Source organism: Scomber scombrus, chromosome 19, assembly GCF_963691925.1.
Source record: "Scomber scombrus chromosome 19, fScoSco1.1, whole genome shotgun sequence".
In the NCBI taxonomy this organism is placed as follows: domain Eukaryota; kingdom Metazoa; phylum Chordata; class Actinopteri; order Scombriformes; family Scombridae; genus Scomber; species Scomber scombrus.
The window spans coordinates 3186291-3199205 of NC_084988.1; the positions used below are offsets into that span (position 1 = coordinate 3186291).

Below are 12915 nucleotides of genomic sequence, written 5' to 3' on the forward strand. Positions count from 1 at the left end.
CCGCTCTCTTTCCCTGTTTGTCTCTATCTCTCTGTCACACTCTCTCTCTCTCTGTCACTCTCTCTCTCTCTCTCTCTCTCTCCCACACACACACACACACACACACAGACCAGGCCAGACTTTATTTGGATGGTGAGGCAATGTTGGCCAGTATGTGAGACTAGAACTTTAGCTCAGAGTGATTTACTCAGCAACTGTAGGCTGGATTTTCATTCAATTTGGTTCAGAAAAAGGCTGCAACTAATGATTATTTTCACAGCTGATTAATCAACCAATTATTTTCATGATTAATTGTTTAAAGGGGATATATTATGCACATTTACAGGTCTATATTTATATGTTAGGGCTCAACTGGAATATCTTTGCATGATATACAGTTTAAAAAACGTCTTTATTTATCTTACATTAGCCCTTTATGCAGCCCCTCAGTTTAGCCTCTGTCTAAAACAAGCTGTTTTAACTTTTGTCTCTTTGACCATGTTTAAAGGACAAGTGCACAGTTTTTCTAGTCCATATTAAAATAACAGTCAGGAGCCCAAATGAACATTAAAACATGTTTTTCTTGCTGTTATCATTCCTCCTGTTAATACTGACCATTAGAAGATCCCATCATAAGGCCACTTGATATGAGTAACTCAGACTGCTGAGGCCTAATACTGTATAAGCCTCAGACAAACTTTTAAATGCATTTTTGCACTAAATGATTACAGTGTTTCCCTGTTGAGCTGTGGTCGAAGTATAGTAACAAAAAGAGGGACTTTTGCTCTAAAAACACTGTAACTTTGAAAGCTATCTACTTCATTTGACTCATATGGACGGCTGAAGCTTCATATTAGCTTCAGATCAGCTGTTAAATACATTTATTTGCACAGAAGGAGAACTGTGGATTTTGTCTTCCATCACTTACACGGTCGCCCATAAAGTTGGAATAAAATATTTTTGACCTCTTTCCATGAAATGATTGTGAAATTGTGATGTATTATTGATAGATAAAGTGTATATATTCTCAAAATTGTATTGATCAATCTCATTGCAACTGGTCAAAGGTGATTGCTGATGTGTATAAATAGAAAATAAAAAGAGGAATGTGTCTGAAAAAAAAAAATTCCAACTTTATGGGCGACCGTGTACATTGTAAGTGCATTATGAAGGGATCTTGTAATGGTTAGTAGAGTAGAAGGAATGGAGGACAGCAAGAAAAATGTGTTTCAATGTACATTTGGACACCTGACTGTTGTTTTAAGTCCCCAAAAATCCCCAAAACAAAGATATGCCTTATAACACTATTACACTATGGTGGAGTCCAGTGGTTGCATCTCAACATCAGTCAGGTGATTTTCTTCTAAGGGACTCTCTGAAGTTGTCTTCGGTTTCATCATTCTGTCAGTGCTGGACAGTCCCAGACCAGTACCTCTTTCTGGGGATAGTCCTCCTTTCATCATGTTACCCTGTCTCACTTCTTCAAAGTACAGTTTAATTTTTATCTAGATACAAAGTCAAAATACTTTTCATGGCCGCAGCATTGCATCAGATGGAAATGTTCTCAGTATGTTGTCTCACTTTTTGCACATTTCCCCAAACCATTTCACTTTTCTTGCAAACACCTTGTGACACCTTGGATGCCGTTCAGAAAATACTTTTTGCATGAGTCATCATAACATGTTCACAACATGTTCTCAACACAACAACTATAGCATTTATCGATTTGTACCAAATACTTGTGACTGATCATAAACCGACCCAGACATCTCAGAAAAGGCAGAAGAAGTAAAGGTGTCTGAAAATAAAATCTCGACTAGGATTTTTTAAAATCTCAATATCCAGTTTTTTTTTCTGGCCTGTATCAGCCAGCAGCTGTAATGGTACTTATGTACAACAACATTAGTCCTTTTTGGGGGGTTACGGTCACAGTAAAATGGACCACCAGTACTATGTGTGTCACAGGCAGAGTAAAACACACATAAAAACATACAAAAAGCTGACTTCTGTTTATGTATTATAAATAAAAAATATATGAAAAACATATGAATGTAAACATTTCTAAAGCCATACAATCTCAAATATGTTAAGGGAGCAGGTGTTACGATGCCCATGATTTATATAGTATATGCCACGTTAGTCTATTCAGTGAATATTCTTATATAATTTCCTGTATAAATAAACAACTAAATGATAATTCAATAAAATAAACACATAGAAAACAATCTATTTAAACATATGCTACACATATATCCTATAATACACTAATATGAGCATACAGTACAATGTCTGTGTGTTTTATCAACTTATACAGGCACAGATTTTATATACTAGCTAGATATGTATAAATATGGGTGTAATACAATAGATTGTTATTATATGTTTGTCAGTTAGTTACAATAAAATGAATGAACTCAGCAATGTTCATCATTACTCACTATGTGTGTGTTGTAGTCAGTATGTAACCTCCATACAACCTGTCTATGGCTTTAATAACCTGATTATAGTCGTGTTGTAACCTGTTTTTCTTACCTTTTGCTCCACCAGACCTGCAGGGAAAACAACAGCGAAGCATCGAACTCATCTTTCCTGAAGGCTGCAACACTCACAGGTGTGTGAAGTTGATGTGTGTCTGCAGCAGCAGCTTTATTGAACACTGAACCGAGAACTTGCAAAATAATGATGGCAGGATGTTGGTCAACTACTGCTCTGTTCTGGTTTCCATTTATGCATCTATGCGTGTTTCCTCTGACAACTTTTGATGTGAGAATACATGCATGAATTCTTTTGTGTATGCTAAATTTAAAAATGAGGCCCAGTTTCATTTGTGGGTGGGAAACCTAATCAACTTTATCTCTGCATATTTAATGAGGAAAGTTTTCCCTCAAATATTCTCATATACACCTTAATATATGATCTGCATCCCAGCATGCAAAGCACACCTGGCTGCGGGATCCGCTGAGCTCAAATTTTGTGAGAGCGCCTTGTAAGTGGGTCAGTTTGCCCACTGCTAATGGGACTGAGACCATTTTCTCTCACGGCTCTCAGAAGGGTATGATTGTTGTTTTCAGATTGAGTGTGATATCTGATGCAACCGGACTAAAAAAGCACATGTCGGAAAACACGAGCTATGAATGATTATATCAGTCTCTTCTAATAATGACATAATCATTTGTCTTTAATTACCACTTTTCCTTTTTGCTTCTATTGTGTTTTGTCTCCTTTCTTTTGTTTCTTTCCCCCTGTGTTTCCTCAGTCTTTGGAGCAAGTATGTTGTGTGCAAAGTGGTCTATACAGTAAATAGTTGAGTTGGGGTGTGTGTGTGTGTGTGTGTGTGTGTGTGTGGGTGGTCGGTGACTGTGGTGACACATAAACAAACACCACCACGACCACTTGCAGGCCGTGTCTGCATGTTACATGAGTCTCACAGTACAAGAAAAAACCTTGAAATCTCAGTCAGTGATTCATTCAGCCATACCGTAGATTAAAAACTTCATATAAACTTTATTGATTAGGATCAAGGATTGCACATTAAATAAAATCAGCTTCCAGATATTTGTCAGTTCTTGAAAATGTGTTCTTGTCCACAGAAAAGGAAGTTGGTGTTGCTTTTTTCTTTGGTTGTTTTAAATCTTGGTGGTAAATTTTGCACAAAATGTCAAAACAACCTTTAACTATGTCATGCAACCACTTTGTTGGCTTGTTGCCCAAGCTTTTGCAAAAAACTGAAGGGCAAAATGAAAAGTGAAAGTCTCCAAACTGCTCATGCTCTAACTTACCACAGGAGGAAAAGGGAGAAGACCAGATTTCACTTGAGGAATCTGAAACTGTAGCTGTCTGGAACAGAGCCTTTATAGGAAATACAGCCGCTCTCCGGACACTTTCAGTCATACCACAAACACATTCAGTGTTTTGTTTGTGATAGTGGTGGAGTGTAGGCGGTGTGACCCTCTACACCACTGGGAAAAATGTTTAAAACCAAAACTACACTCTCAGGGTTCATTTTATTTAGTTCTTGCCTTGAGTAGTTTGTTTCTAAAGAGATTTTTTTTTCATTGACCACAATGAAGAGTTAACAATGTTTCTGTCAGAGCAGAAAACTGGTGGAAATACTTCTCTTTTTTTTCTCCACTGTTGAAGACTGCTTAGTGTTTCCATTGCAGGAAATATCTTCTGACAGGAGTGTTATAGAGAGCTGTAAAACTACTTTATTATCAATAGTTTTCTCTCCTTAGATAAAGTAAAAAAAGTAGCTGGGTTTCCCAATTCAGGGGCTGCATCCTTCGAAGGACACGGCCTTTGCGGCCTCGAGAGAAAGAATAAAATGAAGTGACAGAGAAGAAAGAAAGTTTTAAAAAATGATTAAACCAGAGCAATTTTTGATTTTATTTTTAATCTTCCCTTTTTCTGGAGGAAGAGGAGAAGCGGCTCCGTCAGCGACAATTTATTTTCAGGACTGAGCAGCAGTGTGCAAGGGATTTTGGGATATTGGAGGCCGCGAAGGATAGTAGCATCCTCCAAAAAGAGGGAAAAGAAGGCTGCATTTGAAGGAGCCTTCGAATTGGGACAGCCTTTGCGCGGCATTGTGACGTAATCAGCCTTCAAATGCGTCCTTCGAAGGATGCAGCCCCTGAATTGGGACACAGCTAATGTAGTGCAAAAGTGCCTGTGTTCATCCACCATCTTCCTCTGTACTATCTGAAGAACTAGAAGACATATTGACATGAAATGTGTTCAGAATAGTGTCGTAATAAAATCCTAATGAATCACAAGACATCTGCTCTGGTGCCACAACTTTGTGAAATTCACTTCTTGTGCTAAAAACACAATTTTAGCTGCTCTTAATCTATTAGTCACTGATGATACTGTGATTATAGGAGGAGGAGTGTGTTTGTGAGCTACAAGAGTTCACCAGGAGTACGAGTGCTCGTCTCCAGACATAAGACCCTGAGAAACTTCCACAACAAACCAAGACTATACTTTCAGGGATCATTTCTTTAGTTCTTGACTTGAGAAATGTGTTTCTAAAGAGTTTGGTCTCGCTGCCCACGATGAAGAGTTAAGATGTTTCCTTCAGAGCAGGAAACTGGTGGGAAGACTTTGTTTCTTCTCCACTGTTGAAGACTGTTCAGTGTTTCTGAATGATCCTCTGATGGAGGAAACATGATCTGAGTGGTCTGTTTGTGCAGTTGTCAAAAAAGAAAACAGATTTTCAGGCATGTTAAAACCTCAGTGTTTATAATGTGAGTGGACTGTCTAATCTCTTCAACCTGTAATTTACTTGTCTCTGATGCATTTCCACAGAAGAAACTCAAATATTTTCTCACAAAGCCTTAAACAAAAGCAACATTTTGCATCCAATGTCCATCTCTCTGAGCATCAACAGGTCAAATCATAATAACCAGATACACATTGTAAGTACTGTAGTCAGAATATCGTATTATGATGAGACAGGTTAGGACACAGCCTTCTAGCTTCTTAACTTTTCACAGAAGCAAGGTTAAAAAACAGTCTCTAAAACAGTGATCACCAACCCTGCTCCTGGAGAGCTACTGCCCTGCATATTTTAGGTATCTCCCCACTCTAACACACCTGACTCTAATAATAAACTCATCATCAAGCAGCTGAAGCTTGTCATGGGCTTGAAAACGAGTTGATAATTAGAATCAGGTGTGTTTGAGTGGGGAGATACCTAAAACATGCAAAGCAGTAGCTCTCCAGGAGCAGGGTTGGAGACCATTGCCATTAAAGGACATTTTACTAGCTTTAATGTCTTTTTTCATAATTAATATGCACATAGGTGTAATCTCAACTGGGCCTGGGAGATAAAGCTCATTAAGGTAGGTGTCTGATCTCAGGCCTCAGGAGGAAACAGCTAAATAGCTCATGTCCTCTCAGTCTCTAAAACAGTGGTCTCCAACCCTGCCCCTGGAGAGCTACTGGCCTGCATGTTTTAGTTATGTCACCACTCTAACACACCTGATTCTAATTATGAACTCGTTATCAAGCCCTTTGACAGGCTTCAACTGCTTGTCAAAGGGCTTGATAACGTCCTTTTTCTTTCTCTGGCCCACCAGGTACTGCCCACCTCTTCCTGCAGGTGATCACCACAGCTGTTGCCTGTTTGTCATCAGTCTCCAGTATCTCCAGTAGAGCTGTGTGTGTTTACGCTCATTTCAAGACAGTGCTTATGTCAACTGATAAGATTTCTACTTTTCATTTAAGTGCCAGATCTTAGTGAAGCTTGCTTCCTGTTATTTGCAATTGGGTTGCAAATTCCTTTTTCTTAAGTTGTTGATAAATGATTGATTTTGTACTTCTACTTCAGTCGTCCAGTCGTGTCATCCCCTAAACAATCTTGGAGTTGTAACAGTCACATTAACACAGTTTAAGATACATAGAAATACAAAGTGATTAGTCTCTAATGTCTTAAGCTGCAGCTGTAAACCATCACACGATATCTGAAGTTTGGCAGAGTCGACCTCAAATGTCAGTAAGCAACCCTCAGAATGGAGCAAGCATGACAACACACAGGAATGTGGACCAAAAGTAGTACACCAAAAGATAACCTTATGTTGCTACAGTATGAGTTGAAAATAACAATACTCATGACTTCAACATCAACCAAAAGCTCTATGAATGATAACCATTATTAAATTACACTCTCACATCATCCATCACTTTTCCTCTGTATTATCTGAACAACAACGAGGCAGATTAACATGAAATGTGTTCAGAAAAGTGTTTTTCCCAAGAAGAAGAATCCTAAACATCCTCCGGACCTTTGCACGTGTGATACAAGTTTGTGAAATTTACCACTTGAGCCGAAACACAGTTTTAAGGAGATGTGTCTCTGTGACCTACACAGGAGCATCATGACATTAGAATATAACAAAATATCGTGATTTTTGTCAGAAATGTCCAAATAGTTCAGAAACAAGGCTTCACTCAGATTGTGGTAAATATTTTGTAGATGTTATCATGTATCTTGCTTTTAAACAAAAAAAAAACACAGGCCACTCAGACCATGTTCCCTCCATCAGAGTCTCATTCAGAAACACTGAACAGTCTTCAACATTGGAGAAGAAACAAAGTCTTCCCACCAGTTTCCTGCTCTGAAGGAAACATACAGGCACCAAGCCGGGTGGCAATAAGTATTGAAAGAACTGAAAGAAAGGTCATGAAGTTGTCAATTATTATTCCTCTGAGGACTGTTTCAATCTACAGCAAAGTTCATGTCAGAGTGTTGATGTTGAAATATTTCACTTCAAACAAAAGTGTTAACTCAACTTTATAGTTAACATTCTGCTAAATGTTTTAGTGCAATTACACTTTTGTAATCTTCAGACTACTGAGATAAATTAAGCTTTTTAATTCCACTTTCTCTTTAGACAACTGCACAAACAGACCACTCAGATCATGTTTCCTCCATCAGAGTCTCATTCAGAAACACTGAACAGTCTTCAACAGTGGAGAAGAAACAAAGTCTTCCCACCAGTTTCCTGCTCTGAAGGAAACATCTTAACTCTTCATCGTGGGCAGCGAGACCAAACTCTTTTAGAAACACATTTCTCAAGTCAAGAACTAAAGAAATGATCCCTGAAAGTATAGTCTTGGTTTGTTGTGGATGTTTCTCAGGGTCTTATGTCTGGAGACGAGCACTTGTACTCCTGGTGAACTCCTGTAGCTCACAAACACACTCCTCCTCCTCCTCCTACTCCTCCTCCTCCTTTAACCTTGCTTCTGTGAGAAGGTATGAAGCTAGAAGGCTTTGTCCTAACCTGTCTCATGATAATACAATATTCTGATTACACTACTTACAATGTGTATCTGATTATCTTGCTTTGACCTGTCGATGCTTAGAGAGATGGACATTGGATGCAAAGTTTTGCTTTTCAATGAAGGATAAAGTGCTGTTTGAAGATTTGTGAGAAGGCATTTGAGTTTCTTCTTAGAAAATGCAACAGACATGTAAATTAAAGAGATTAGACAGTCCACTGAGATTATAAACACATTGAGGTTTTAACATGCCTGAAAATCTACTTTCTTTTTTGACAACTGCACAAACCAACCACTCAGATCATGTTTCCTCCATCAGAGTCTCATTCAGAAACACTGAACAGTCTTCAACAGTGGAGAAGAAACAAAGTCTTCCCACCAGTTTCCTGCTCTGAAGGAAACATCTTAGCTCTTCATCGTAGGCAGCGAGACCAAACTCTTCTAGAAACACATTTCTCAAGTCAAGAACTAAAGAAACGATCCCTGAAAGTATAGTCTTGGTTTGTTGTGGATGTTTCTCAGGGTCTTATGTCTGGAGACGAGCACTCGTACTCCTGGTGAACTCCTGTAGCTCACAAAAACACTTCTTCTTCTTCTTCTTCTTCTTCTTCTTCTTTTTCTTCTTCTTCTTCTTCTTTTTCTTCTTCTTCTTCTTCTTCTTCTTCTTCTTCTTCTTCTTCTTCTTCTTCTTCTTCTTCTTCTTCTTCTTCTTCTTCTTCTTCTTCTTCTTCTTCTTCTTCTTCTTCTTCTTCTTCTTCTTCTTCTTCTTCTTCTTCTTCTCCTCCTCCTCCTCCTCCTCCTCCTCCTCCTCCTCCTATAATCATAAAATTTGTGGGATATAAATGATTATTTTTGAGTGACATTTTCGAGTGCATTAAAATGAAATACGGTTCGATTAACAGCCAATGTCATCATATGTTAGGATATAAAATAAAGTAAAGTACATTTATTTTTTTCATGAATGTCCAATAGTTTCAGTTCTCAGGAATTCACAGGTGTCATTTGTGCTGGGAGAAGAGGAGATGTGTCAAAGCCTTCATGTAAATCATTTCTACTCCTAAAATGTTTTAAAGTATTAATTCTGAATGTGAGCATGAGATTAAGCTGGTGGTTCACATCATGTTTCTGCAACTCTACTGTGTCACTGATGAAGCTGTGATTGTACGCTGTCTGATCAGACCTCCTCTCTGAGCATGTGAAGACCACACATTTATTAATTTGCCTTGACTCTCTTGTTAGTTATGTTACACTTGATAAAGCAAGACTACCTTTATCAGGTTTTTATCAAATCGATTCAGTGACCACACGTGGATTCTCTGCAAAGTTCTGCCAAATTTAAAATACATTAGTCAACATTAAACAACTGTGTTTTCTCCTTATTTAACAACAACAAACAGTCCACTCAGATCATGTTTCCTCCATCAGAGTCTCATTCAGAAACACTGAACAGTCTTCAACAGTGGAGAAGAAACAAAGTCTTCCCACCAGTTTCCTGCTCTGAAAGAAACATCTTAACTCTTCATCGTGGGCAGCGAGACCAAACTCTTTAGAAACACATTTCTCAAGTCAAGAACTAACGAAATGATCCCTGAAAGTATAGTCTTGGTTTGTTGTGGATGTTTCTCAGGGTCTTATGTCTGGAGACGAGCACTCATACTCCTGGTGAACTCCTGTAGCTCACAAACACAATCCTCCTCCTCCTCCTCCTCCTCCTCCTCCTCTTCCTCCTATAATCACAGTGACTTCCCCTGCTGTCAGGCTGCATTCAGATAAAAACTAAAACTGTCTCAATAAAAAAACAAAGACGTGCACTGGTGTGAGCATTTTGCTACAGTTATCTGCAGCAGAAAGTCCAGTTTGAGCAACACACCCATGAGTTTAAAAGCTAATCAGATGTCAAAACTCTGCAGGATGTTACAACTCTGGGAAGTTATCACAAATGTAATAAATAATTCCCTCTCCATGTATGATTCATATTTGACTGGTCACTGCTGTGAGTGGATGAATAATGTTGCACGACATAAAAAGATGATTCAGGTTCAACTTTTTTTTCTGTGTCAGACTTAAACAGATTTGAAAATTGTCCCTTATATCGTCTATAATTAAATAGAATTAAGTTGTGAAACCTTTTCAGTTAAATAAATATAGTAGTGAGAAAATGACATGAACTGCAACTAAATATGTTGACAGCAAACAGTGAGTTTATAGTATTTTGAGCATCTGGCTTCTACAGTTAATGTTTAAGCCTCTGAAATGAAGTCAGGTGGAAAAAAACTGAAAATGAACTAAAGTGAACAAAACTTAGTTGTTAAACCGACAAAACTTTGCATTTTTAACATAGACTGTATATAAAATGGACGTAACATCCGTGACGTCAACCATTGGTTTGTGGACTGCTGCTTGGAAGTGAACAGTTTCTGATCTGAGCAGCGCCATCTTGAAAATTTCAGGTGCATGCCGGGTAAAAAAAACCCACGGATTCTACTTATATGGGCATCAGGAGGAGAAAGAGGCGCCCTCCTGAACCTGTGAACCCATCAACCTGTCAATCACAACGTAGCCACGCACTAATGCATACCCTTCTTTATCGTCACATATAAAATCAGGGAGGCCAACATTTCACAAATGAACATCATACTGCATTGAAGAAGGCTTTAAACTAGCGATTGAGACCATAAACACATTTTGAAAACGTTTACTGAGGTTAGAAATCAAGTAAGAAGTTGGTGAATTCTCCATTGACTTGTATAGAGACGGAAGTCCTTTTGACACCAAAACGGTCGCCCCCTGGTGACCTTTTGATAGAATGCAGTTTTAAGTTACTTCCACGTTCGCATCATTTCAGAGGACCAGAACTCCCTGCCTGATTTTAAACATTATTCCTTCATTTGTGAAATATGAAGCTGCAGCAATTTCAGAGTGAATAGCGTTAACAGATATTGCTCAAATGAGTAAGCATTTCTAAATATTGCCTTAATATTGTATTTTTAGATTAGTGTAAAAAGTGGGAGATGAAGGAGAAAGCTACTTCGAGAACAACATTAAGCAATTCAACAAATACAGACAACAGACACTGTTGCTTAAGTAAGAAGTCCACTCAGACCATGTTTCCTCCATCAGAGTCTCATTCAGAAACACTGAACAGTCTTCAACAGTGGAGAAGAAACAAAGTCTTCCCACCAGTTTCCTGCTCTGAAGGAAACATCTTAACTCTTCATCGTGGGCAGCGAGACCAAACTCTTTAGAAACACATTTCTCAAGTCAAGAACTAAAGAAATGATCCCTGAAAGTATAGTCTTGGTTTGTTGTGGATGTTTCTCAGGGTCTTATGTCTGGAGACGAGCACTCGTACTCCTGGTGAACTGCTGTAGCTCACTAACACACTCCTCCTAGCATCATCACTATCAGGGCCATAGTGTTTTTTCCTTTCGCTCTTGTGGGTGCATTTGCACATCATGACATTAGATGTCAATCAAATTGTATCTCTGCTTTTCAATACACTAAGTGTCAAAGGTCACTCCAAAAAAAAAAGAAGCCAATTGCCTATAGATTATTTTATGATTATAGGAGGAGGAGGAGGAGGAGGAAGAGGAAGAGGAAGAGGAAGAGGAAGAGGAAGAGGAAGAGGAAGAGGAAGAGGAAGAGGAGGAGGAGGAGGAGTAGGAGGAGGAGGAGGAGGAGGAGGAGTAGTGTGTTTGTGAGCTACAGGAGTTCACCAGGAGTACGAGTGCTCGTCTCCAGACATAAGACCCTGAGAAACATCCACAACAAACCAAGACTATACTTTCAGGGATCATTTCTTTAGTTCTTGACTTGAGAAATGTGTTTCTAAAGAGTTTGGTCTCGCTGCCCACGATGAAGAGTTAAGATGTTTCCTTCAGAGCAGGAAACTGGTGGGAAGACTTTGTTTCTTCTCCACTGTTGAAGACTGTTCAGTGTTTCTGAATGAGACTCTGATTGAGGAAATATGATCTGAGTGGTGTATTTATGCAGTTGTCTAAAGAGAAAGTTGATTTAAAGCGCTTAATTGTATCTAAATAGTCTGAAGATTACAAAACTGTAATTGTACTTAAACATTTAGCAGAAAGTTAACTATGAAGCTGAGTTAACACTTTAGTTTGGAGTGAAATATTTCAACATCAACACTCAGACTGACATGAGCTTTGCTGTAGATTGAAACAGTCCTCAGAGGAATAATAATTGACAACTTCATGACCTTTCTTTCATTACATCCTTACAAGTTGTTAGGTCAAGTATTACTTTCATATTAATAAAATCTGCATCGTTATTTAAATATCTAGTTGTGAAAGAAGCTTAAAAATACATTATCTAAGCCGCACTTTAATAAATCATTTTATATTATTTATTCCCCACAGGAAACAGTCCAAGTAGGAGCACATGTCCTTCATCAGCATCTCTTTAACAGACAAAGTCTTTTTCTAATTGTAGCATCATCACTATCAGGGTCATAGTGTTTTTTCCTTTCGCTCTTGTGGGTGTTTCTCTGTTTGTCTGTCTCTTCCTGTGTTTCTGTCTGGAGTTGGCCAGAGGTGGAGCCTTCCTGCACTATCCACCTGCACACCTGCTGCTGTCCATCAACTCGTCAAGCCACCTGCACTTCATCTTCTCATCAACTTGCGATACTGAAAGCCAGCTCCTTCTCTGCAGCCGCCTCCAGATCGTCCGCTCTCCGTTGAGTTATTGTGTCTGTTTGCTTGTTGTCTAATCTTGTATTTCCTGTGTAGAGTTCCAGTTTTTGTTGCGTAATTGCATCCTGAGCTCCACCATGTCCCGTTCCTGCCTGCCATGTGTTTTGATGCTTTAAATCAGTAAATGTAATAAAACTCTTGCTATTTTAAATATGTTTGTACATAAGTTGAAATAATGACTGGTTACAATAGAGGAAAGGCCATGAAGTTGTCAAAATGTTTTCCTCTGATGAACGTTTCAATCCATAGCAAAGTTCATGTCAGAGTGTTGATGTTGAAATATTTCTGTCCAAACAAAAGTACTAAACGGACCAAGAAACTTTGTCACAGTCAAGTTGAAAAGCTCAACTTCATAGTTGAAATTCTTGTTAATGTTTTAGTGCAATTAAAGTTTCTGAGTCATGACACTATCAAGAGACAAACATTAGGGCTTTTAAAGATCCTTTTT

At 38.6% G+C, this 12915-nt stretch overlaps 6 non-coding genes and 2 pseudogenes across 6 annotated transcripts; 3 read left to right on the forward strand and 5 right to left on the reverse strand.

Annotated features, from left to right (window-relative positions):
- The first annotated feature begins 3959 nt into the window (after positions 1–3959).
- On the forward strand, positions 3960–4161 carry LOC134001523 (small nucleolar RNA U3; annotated as a pseudogene).
- Positions 4162–4949: 788 nt separating this feature from the next.
- On the forward strand, positions 4950–5156 carry LOC134001507 (small nucleolar RNA U3). Its single transcript, XR_009927542.1, has one exon. It is a non-coding gene; the product is annotated as a small nucleolar RNA U3 (small nucleolar RNA).
- A 1838-nt stretch (positions 5157–6994) lies between these two features.
- LOC134001522 (small nucleolar RNA U3) lies at positions 6995–7183 on the reverse strand (annotated as a pseudogene).
- Positions 7184–7386: 203 nt separating this feature from the next.
- Positions 7387–7594, reverse strand: LOC134001489 (small nucleolar RNA U3). Its single transcript, XR_009927525.1, has one exon. It is a non-coding gene; the product is annotated as a small nucleolar RNA U3 (small nucleolar RNA).
- A 455-nt stretch (positions 7595–8049) lies between these two features.
- LOC134001513 (small nucleolar RNA U3) lies at positions 8050–8257 on the reverse strand. Its single transcript, XR_009927548.1, has one exon. It is a non-coding gene; the product is annotated as a small nucleolar RNA U3 (small nucleolar RNA).
- Positions 8258–9155: 898 nt separating this feature from the next.
- LOC134001514 (small nucleolar RNA U3) lies at positions 9156–9362 on the reverse strand. The gene has a single exon (XR_009927549.1). It is a non-coding gene; the product is annotated as a small nucleolar RNA U3 (small nucleolar RNA).
- A 1488-nt stretch (positions 9363–10850) lies between these two features.
- On the reverse strand, positions 10851–11057 carry LOC134001498 (small nucleolar RNA U3). Its single transcript, XR_009927534.1, has one exon. It is a non-coding gene; the product is annotated as a small nucleolar RNA U3 (small nucleolar RNA).
- A 475-nt stretch (positions 11058–11532) lies between these two features.
- On the forward strand, positions 11533–11739 carry LOC134001516 (small nucleolar RNA U3). Its single transcript, XR_009927551.1, has one exon. It is a non-coding gene; the product is annotated as a small nucleolar RNA U3 (small nucleolar RNA).
- Positions 11740–12915: the final 1176 nt, after the last annotated feature.